The following is an 8,917-nucleotide window of genomic DNA, read 5'->3' as shown; positions in this document are numbered from 1 at the left end:
ATAATACATCCTTTTTCTTATTGTTATTAATGTAGCTTTGTTGATTATTATCTATTCTGCTATGGCAGCAGCCACGTCTGAACATCACACGCGAGCCGTAACGCAGTGAGAAATGAAAAGATGAAGAATATTACGTTCACACAGACCTCTCGAGATGAGCGTCCCGTGTCACCCCTGACTCCCGCAAACGCTCGTCATGGCCCTCGTCCATCGCTCCGTCCATCCAGATCTCGTCTCATATCATCTCATCATTACCATGACCACAATCATCAGTCTCCACTAACCAGTACAGGCCATAGCAGTAATAGTTGTCGTCGTCGCAACATCAGCATTCGCAAATGAACTGGTGCGATCGAGGGAAGTAGCGTAAGACGGTGGTTTTGAAATCGGAGTAGAGAATAGACTGTCGTTCATCCGTAGGATCGAATCCATCAAAACGAAAAAGAAGCTTTCTTTGTGTTTGCATGCAGACCGCGCCATCCGCTAAATCGGCGGTCTGCTAATACTACTGCCGCTCCTACTCCTATTGCTAGTATATCTGCTGGTTTTCTTAGCAGAAACACGCATCTAACGCTAATTATAGCTTAAAAAGGAGGGAGCGATGTAGAACAGTCGTCTGATGTGTTTAGTGAGTAAAGGCAATTCTGGAAGACGCTTCCGGACGACGAAAGTCAAAGCATTTAGTTTCAGCATGCACGAGTCAGTTATGTGGTCCCTTGCTGATTTTGTCAGCACATGGTGATTTGTTTAATTGTTACATCATACCCGTACGTTCAGTATACCGTAAGTTCAACAGCTGTCCGTCTCTAATGGATTAATTCCCTAGATGTGCAACATGGTCACCAATTAAACAGTCATTTAAAGAGGTTTCTATACACATCGATTAGTTTTTCTTAAATATTACAGCGCGACATCGTGTCGCAGACTATCCAGTAAAACTATGGTGTCTAACGCTTATATAGTAGTACCTCTAGTCTGAGGAAGGCTGAAGATCGAGTGTTTATTTCGTGAAGACATGATCAGGCTGTGAACGCATTTCTGTTCACTCACTCGCCGAGTTTCTAGCAAGAGCTGCAAACAAAATACGAAATTACCCTCGGGGAGATACTGCATAAATTTTAACCTTTTCGTTACTTAATCACACAATGTATGTAAGAGGGAGACAGATAGTATGTACCCCGCGGGGCAGGGCATTCACCCTGCAGGCAGCAGTAAGCGTTCGCCATCCTGTCTTGTTACTGTACCCCCTCGCGGCGACGATCGTCGTCAACGCCGACGGCAACAACAAGGAAGTGCATTGTTCAGAGCCTGACGACTATCGATGAAAAATAATCTGTGACTGTGTAGATGTACCATAGTTAGAACGAAGATAGTGAGGCTTGTTACGCGGGGTAGTAATGCCATTAACGTTACCGCCGTTACTGCCGCTGCTGCTGTTGGTAACTGTGATGTCAAAGTGCATGATTGTGGTGATAGTGGCACCAGTGATTTGACAGTGACATGCGTCCGATTCAATCGAGTGACAAAAGTTAAAAAAAAAAGGGAGTAATAGAGTTTTGCAAGCTTATGTCTTGCAGGAAAATTCACTGCATCGACAAACACTAAAGTGATGACAGATCGTCATGTAGTCAGCTGACCCATGAACGAACTAAAGGAAAAACGCGTAGCTCCTATGATTTCGTATCGTGTTACTAGTCCTCATGATAGACAACATAGATTGGTCAACATTGAACACTGAACGTAGACGAATTAAAGATGATTCAAATACGTGTCTGAAGGATGCCATTATTGATATCCTCCGAACGCTATCCCTCTGTATTACATCTATTGCTAAGCCCGCTCATGCCGGTAGCAATAGACCAATCTAGGAGTCGACCTTAAGGATCACAAACGGTCATGCAGATCGATTCTGCGGCTAAATGTGTACGCATATCGTACGGGTTACGCCGGAAGACCGTTCTACTCTATCCAACTATAAGTAATCGAATCCAGTTTCGACGAACCTCTACTCTAGCTGCTCTGATAGCGACCACAATTACTATTATACATGGATATTCGTAATCCTATTATGCATATGCAGGCGTAGTAGGCCTGCCTTTTTTACAGACTGCGAGTGAGTCAAAATGACGGCTTATTACAGGTGAGCACCATTCGGAAATGGCGACCGAATGTCGATGTGTAGGCACCCACTGCCATAACGTATATATTTCCAAGCAGCGTTCCTGAATATATTTGTCACTCGATTTCGATGAATATAGAATAGTTGGTTACCTTACTAGTATTTAACTCTTTGATCGTTTGCTCGTTCAATACCCGCGTTGTTAAATACTACTTTAATCCCTCATTCAGCCAATCGCCTCCTTCCGACACAGCCGCAGAACTTCACAATCGATATCACACGTTTTTCATTATTAGTCACTGTAGCTGCTTTCAGCTTATTTTCAGTACAACAGAATTTGACTGCTCAGTGATTATGCACGGTAACGCTTGCGGCGCGTGGATCGCGCATATTCAAAAGTCTTCACATTCAACCTAAAACACTTTGCAGTGTTTTGTATGGTAAGCTAATACTTATTTCCATACAAATTATAATTTTAAATGAAGAAATATTCCTGACATGTCCCGTACCTATAGGGGACCAAATATGTCGGTCCACTCGTGCACGTGTAGAAAATCTGCAAGTTCGGACGTTATTAGACCCCTCAGAAAACTCGATCCCTACTCTCACAAACCTTTCTGAATTACTTGACCGCTCTAACGGCTGTTAGACAAGAATTAATTTGTTCACAAAACACCTCGCATAGCGCATCTGCTACTTATCACTAGAAGAAACTTACGCAGTTACTAATATCTATTCAGAAGAGTCATCAGCTACGTGAGGTAAAATGATCCTCGTGTAGACCATTTATCGTAGCATCTTCGAAATAACGTAAAAGACAGAAATTATTTGGGCTGACAAGCTGCAGGCAAATCAGTCAGTGTTTTCTCGTCCGTATGTATACATAGCTGTCGCTTTGTGTGTGCTGGCGAATGCATAATGGCAGTCACCTTGGAGAACCGCGACCCTTTGCCACCAGTCGAGATACATCGGGTTGCCTGTTAGCTTGCTCCCTTCCGTCTCGTACTCCCTTAACGTCCACTATTCCGTTGTCTGCTTTCCAATAAGTCGGCCAATCAACCGATTGCCATTAACACTAATAGTGACGGTAAACAGTCCATGACCGAGTAGCTGTCTCTCGTAAAAGCCACGGGTTCATCCTCGGTTTCAAAACGGCCGTAATCGTTGTTATTGTCGTTGGCGGGACTGGACTGGCAAAGTAAACGGAACAGGAGTCTGAAATTACCGTTTACCAGCTAAGGCTGAACAGGTCTTTGTCATGAAGTAACTGCACACCGTCGTACTTTTTAGAAAATGGAACCGATCGTTATCCGTCCTTTTTATGCTGTGAATTAAGCTTGAATGGTCTCGTTGCAGATGTAAAGTAGTAGTTCGTATTAAATAACCAGATTTAAGGGTGTATCATGGCAGCATTTCAGGCTCTACCAATTGCCTCAAAGAACAGACTTTTAACAGAAACAGTTAGAACACGAATCGCATGCTGCCCAGAATCACGGTTAAAGCGTTCGCGGTACACTCATCCCCAGTTTAGCGAACGTAGTCTAAACTACTTTCAACTTTCTATGGTTCTATCGAAGCGTCTTAAAGTGATGCATCAATGTATAATGTGATCAGTATCAGTGCATACATAGTGCACCTATTCATAATATTATTAAGGACATCATTATGATGCTCGTTACGAACGGCTACTGTTATGAACTGCGATAGCCAGAAGCATTATATATTGGACATGGCTCGTGAAAAGGGTAATGTAGAACTAAAAAATAAAGCTAAAAAGCAAGCATTTACGTACAATATAGGAAATGTGTCAACACTATGAGACTTAAAAAGGAAAAAAAAACAATTCTACAACAAAATTCTACAAACAATAGTATGAACATTTATCACACGAACGCGTATATTATCGATTCTGATTATCTTAAGTGATTTAACGGTACGCCCTCATTACAAACAATATAGTAACATAGCAAGAAATTTCTTTGTCGCAATTAGTCTATTTCATCGTCTTCAATCTATTCTGACCTTGTAAATCTGATATTGCTGTGAACTGACCATGCTGTGGCTTATAAGAAGACGAGCTCGTTTTACCGTTGGCTTCAACGTATACTTCAGATGCGGGGACAAGCTTAAAGACGTTAACGGAACTGGAATCAAACGAGGCATTTATAGCAAAAATGTTCTGGCCACACAAAGAATACAGCACAATAGCGTCATCGATTTAATTGTTACTGTAACGGGAACTGGATTAGGCATTAAAAAACTCCTCGCAAGATTTGAGATTCATTGCTCGTTTAGCTTAAATTAGGTAGTACTACGTTTGGTTTTGAGTACAGCACATGTAGGTATTGATAGGATTGCAAAGCGTATTCTGCTATAGCGTCTATGGGGCTCGGGTCCTAGATATAGAACCTCTCATTTCTATCCTGCATGAAAAAGTTCTAACGTCTAGAATGGGATAAAACAGAAAGATGACAGTTTTGGGATCGTCGTGAAGTTATGCTATGGAACTGCCGAAGGCTTTACTAACCCTTAAACTAGATATCTTGATTGTCAAGGTTCTACAAGAGTAGTTCTGAGCTACATTTAACTAGAGAACTGCTAGCAACCGTCCCTGCCTGTTCAGCAGCATAAGATCATTGTAGCAAATAATAGTCACGTAAATAGCAACGAACACGTATATTTGTTTACCCATATGGCGATGACTCGCCGAATTGACTGCAGATTGTCGCTAAGTGCATACAAAGTCATATTCAACAATCCGTCCCAGGAAAGAGCGGCATTTCAGTCGCTAATGCGTACTAAATCGAAAAGTAAAAAAGATTCCTGTGATAGCTCAGTCGGTAACGTATTTACTTGCCTGCTAATCTTCGGGACAGTTTGTAGTCTAGGTTCGAACCCGAGCATAGACACACGGTTTGTTTCGTGCTGGCAGGGTCCGATCGTCTAATGGAGTGCCTGCCGGCGATACGGGACGTACCCAAAACAGAAAGAAAGCAGGGATTTCGTTGTCTTGTACCAATCAACCCTTTGTGGCGCAACTGCTGAAGCTATGCTACAACGATATAGTATGATCTCAATGGCGGCAGCCGCACCGCCACTGGTTGGCAGACCTAACTTCAGGTTGTTCGCTTGACTGAGCCAATAGTAAATTAAACTAAAAGATCCAGAACTTATTCATCAATCATTTTGTGTTTCTTACTGCGAACTTCTTTAGATCAACTAGGTCGTCCCAATGCCATATTTTGTTTTCGAAACCTTTTAATACGTTTACAATACCTTAATTTGGTGATAAGAGTCGCTAAGTTACTATTTGACAAAACACTAGCCAAGAAGATACTAATTTACTCGACAGCTTCGTTCAGTGGAAGAGGTCAGGGCCCTTGTCTCGTGGGCGGACGAGAACGATTGGCGGTGGTCGCGTGACTTGTTCACGCGCGCCTATACACAAACAGACAGATACATACAACTTTCCAGATAAATATTTGAATAGAAATTTGAAAATGTAGAGCACTTGCCCCGGAAGGATCGCCACAAATGTATGCTACATTATTATGCCTTGCCCAGTGATGAGAAGAAGCTCTGTTGGTTGTTTTATGTCCGAAGTAAATTTCGCATTGTCTATTTACGTCTTTGTTGAACTCTAGATAACTACTATCCGAATGATTCGGCAACAATCCCTCGACGAGCACAAGACCTGAACTAGTACCGTACTGTAGTCTTTCGTTATGGAGAGCAGTGGATTTTGTAGCTACTCTTAAATAGAATCCTACCAAACTCCCACCGCTGCAAAAACCCTGTCTGTCCATCAACGATTTTCATACATTCAACCAATAAAAACGATGACGTCGGTATCTTGACAAAATTAGTTAGCAAGATCGTAAGAATGGCGGCGACACACGGCAAAAGTCACATACAAAGTTACCGTGTAACGAAAAGTCTCCTTTCTCTTCCATTCTGTTGGCTACCAGAAGCTGCAGCTGTTTTGATAGTGTGTAGTTCTGGCTGAAGTGGTTTCTACACATATCGTCAACTACGATCATTTAACTTCACCGCACAAGTCGCTGCTCCCCACGAGTATCGACCGTACCAATCAACCAACGAATAAACGACCTGGTGGTCCTTCGATCGATCATCACACTAAGCACTCACGAGTAGTATTATTGTTGTTGTTATTGTTGTTGTTTTATGTTATTGTTGGCCGCTGTGTTTGGATTGAACCAGCAACCGGAGCGCCGTAGCGCTAACCTATCGATTGAGCCACAGAGTGAGCAGACGAATGATTGGGTAACATTGACGACGACGACGACGACTGCTGCTCGTTGTTGCGAGCGCGACTGATTGTTTGTACCGATAGCATCGTTATTGCTTGCTGGTACTATTGCTGATCGTATTTGCCCGACTGGAGCTACTACTGCCGTCTATTATCGACGCGCGACGAGACGACCGCGCTTCGAAACAAAGCTGCGCGTAACCGCACATAGAACGAACCAAAAGTACAAAGCAGGCAAATAGCTAATGCAACAACTGCTGCTGCGGGGACTATGCTGCTAGACTTTCCCTGTTTGCTAGAATCGCGGTTAACCAGTGGGGCTGCTGTTTATTTAGCCATCGTTTGACTGGTCGATCGGCTGCATGGATCGAGACTGGCTGGTTAATTTAGTTGTTGGTTATTCAACTGAGCGGAGTTACTGACTCGCGGTGGTCGCTTCCGCGTAAACAAAGCCAAGGTCACCGCAAGACCACACAGAAGATTATGCTAACAACACTGACAACAAGTTTAGCATCGCCATAGAAGAAAAACAACGTCGGCAACGGTAGTGCGACAGCCGTCATACGACTCCGCCACCGTATGATCACAAGTCATAAAGACACATACACAAAAACACTTACCAGAAACCTTTAGACCCAGAAATTTGCATACACACACACACACATGCGCAAATACCATCTGACAAAACTAGTTATAGTCGTAGTAATAGTTAAAGCCCCGTTCTGCCCGTTCCCTGATCGGACGGGAGTAGAAGAGGGGGTGGAACGGGCCGAGCGGCGGGGGGCAGGAAAAAGCATCTCCATTTCGCCTTCTTGCTCTTCTGTCCCCTTTCTGCTAACCTTCTTTCCCGCTCTAAAGTTCACGTTCCGCCGCTGCTACGATGGTATTGTCCGTGACTGGAACGACAGCGATGTCGTCGGCGGCAGCTACGCAGTGCTGCAACCGTTTTTATTTTCACATACGGCGTTTTCTTGTGCCGTTTTACAGAAAGCTGAAACGGCATGGGCAACAACAACGTCGGCTACAGCATTGAACACTCTATAAAGAAGGTCTGACAAAGAGATTTTCGATTGCTTTTATAGAGGAAACGTAAATTAGACACATCCAGCCGGCAAACGGTCAGAAACGCAACGTAGAGAAACATCTTTGAGGTACTTGTTCGGTTTGTTATCGGATCCAGCGGACTTTAAAGTTAAACAACTTTTGAATTACGTGGAGATTTAGCTGCTAATTACTTTGATCAAAATCATTTGAATTTACGCCAGCAGCAACGAGTTCAAAAAGAACACACCTTTTACTCGGAACAATCAACGCTAAGTGGTCAGGTTTTCGTTCCATGACGGTCACAGCGCTGCGGAAACTCACCGAAGAATGATGAAGACATTAGGTAATCAAGTCTTGAATGAAACAAGTACAGTATGCGAATGATGCAAATGTTTTAAGAACGTAGATTGAAGTGTTGAAGACCAGCGAAAAGGAAAGAACACATTTTTATAAAAGAAAAGACGATTCACAAAAGCATAGCTTAAGGCCTCAGGGCTTCGTCGGCCAAAACGGACATTTAACATGTTACAGAATTGTGGTCCAAATAGCAAAATTGCGGAAACTGAGTAAAAAATGGGTCCCCCGAGAGTTAGGATGAGAATGCGTGTAGTGTAACCCACGTGCAATTTGCAGAGTTTTAATCGACAAAAAAATGCCTGGAAGACATGATCGCAACACAGTGGTTCAATCTGTACCGTCGCCGGAGAGCAACCAGGCGAGTGAATGGCAATGCCCTAGAGAGAAATTGAGTTTAGTCGTAGCCTGTAGCAGTTTTGGACGTAAGGTGGTAATGGTATATGTATTGGGCATCAGGGGAATCTGTTACTATAAGATACTAGCCGAAAATAAAACAATGTTGATAATTAATGCAGCACGCTATCTCCTTTAAGGAACTCATGGATCGTTGGCAAGGTTATTGAAATTATGCAGTCTGCTTACTTTATAGCAATGCCGGACCTCATCACAATGCTTCAGTTACCTCCTGCTAAAGCTAAAAAAAAGCATTGGATTCAATCCGCTTATTCTTTCTGTGTGTCCGTATGATTTATGCGCTAAAAGGGGTAACTAGTGGGTAGGCACTCTATCCCATCATCGATTTGCTTCAAGAAGCCACAAATGAAGAACCACATGTGGAAACGTGAATCGTAGGTTTATGGCTCTTCAAAAACTTCCGCAGCGCTAATCGAAATGTTTCAAAAATAAAATGAACGAAAAAAAACCAAAGATTTATTCTAGTCCGACTGTTTCAAAGTTTGCCGGATTCGCCTGCAACGATATATAAAGACATAGCTTCTGTAAATAAAGGCACTTATTTGATATTATCTTTAACATTTTCTGTAGTATGCTTTTCACATAAGTATGGAAACAATCCAAATACTGTTTGAATAGCTCTGCTGAACTGACTGTTGTCAGTATATGCGAGTGTGTATCCGGCCAAAAATGGAACTAAATAGAGAATGCATATCTGCCTTACGGAAAATATT

General features: G+C 42.8%; 1 protein-coding gene and 2 long non-coding RNA genes across 8 annotated transcripts in view; 2 read left to right on the top strand and 1 right to left on the bottom strand.

Moving 5' to 3' along the window:
* LOC147753820 (uncharacterized) overlaps window positions 1–3,962 on the top strand; it is a 6,751-nt gene extending 2,789 nt beyond the window's left edge. Inside the window, exon 2 of one of the 2 annotated variants that reach the window (XR_015316023.1) lies at window positions 72–3,962. This is a non-coding gene — a long non-coding RNA (uncharacterized LOC147753820). Of the gene's footprint in view, window positions 1–68 lie in introns of both variants that reach the window. The other variant, XR_015316022.1, reaches the window with a different exon arrangement.
* The window catches only part of LOC147753819 (uncharacterized), a 56,959-nt gene that overhangs the window by 3,174 nt on the left and 44,868 nt on the right, over window positions 1–8,917 (top strand). The window lies entirely within an intron of this gene.
* The window catches only part of cwo (transcription factor cwo), a 74,954-nt gene that overhangs the window by 59,699 nt on the left and 6,338 nt on the right, over window positions 1–8,917 (bottom strand). Inside the window, exons 1-2 of one of the 5 annotated variants that reach the window (XM_086973552.1) lie at window positions 4,977–6,967; window positions 4,172–4,263 (exon numbers count right to left, since the gene is read on the bottom strand). The exons of 3 other annotated variants lie outside the window; for them this stretch is intronic. The gene's annotated coding sequence lies outside the window, so the exon portion shown is untranslated. Of the gene's footprint in view, window positions 1–4,171; window positions 4,264–4,976; window positions 6,968–8,917 lie in introns of those variants that run through there. One more of the 5 variants, XM_022855384.2, reaches the window with a different exon arrangement.

The sequence above is a fragment of the Varroa jacobsoni genome, unplaced genomic scaffold (genome assembly GCF_002532875.2).
Source record: "Varroa jacobsoni isolate VJ856 unplaced genomic scaffold, vjacob_1.0 scaffold_204, whole genome shotgun sequence".
NCBI classification, from domain to species: domain Eukaryota; kingdom Metazoa; phylum Arthropoda; class Arachnida; order Mesostigmata; family Varroidae; genus Varroa; species Varroa jacobsoni.
The sequence above is the reverse complement of the archived record's forward strand: the minus strand, read 5'-3'. Positions and strand labels throughout refer to the sequence as shown.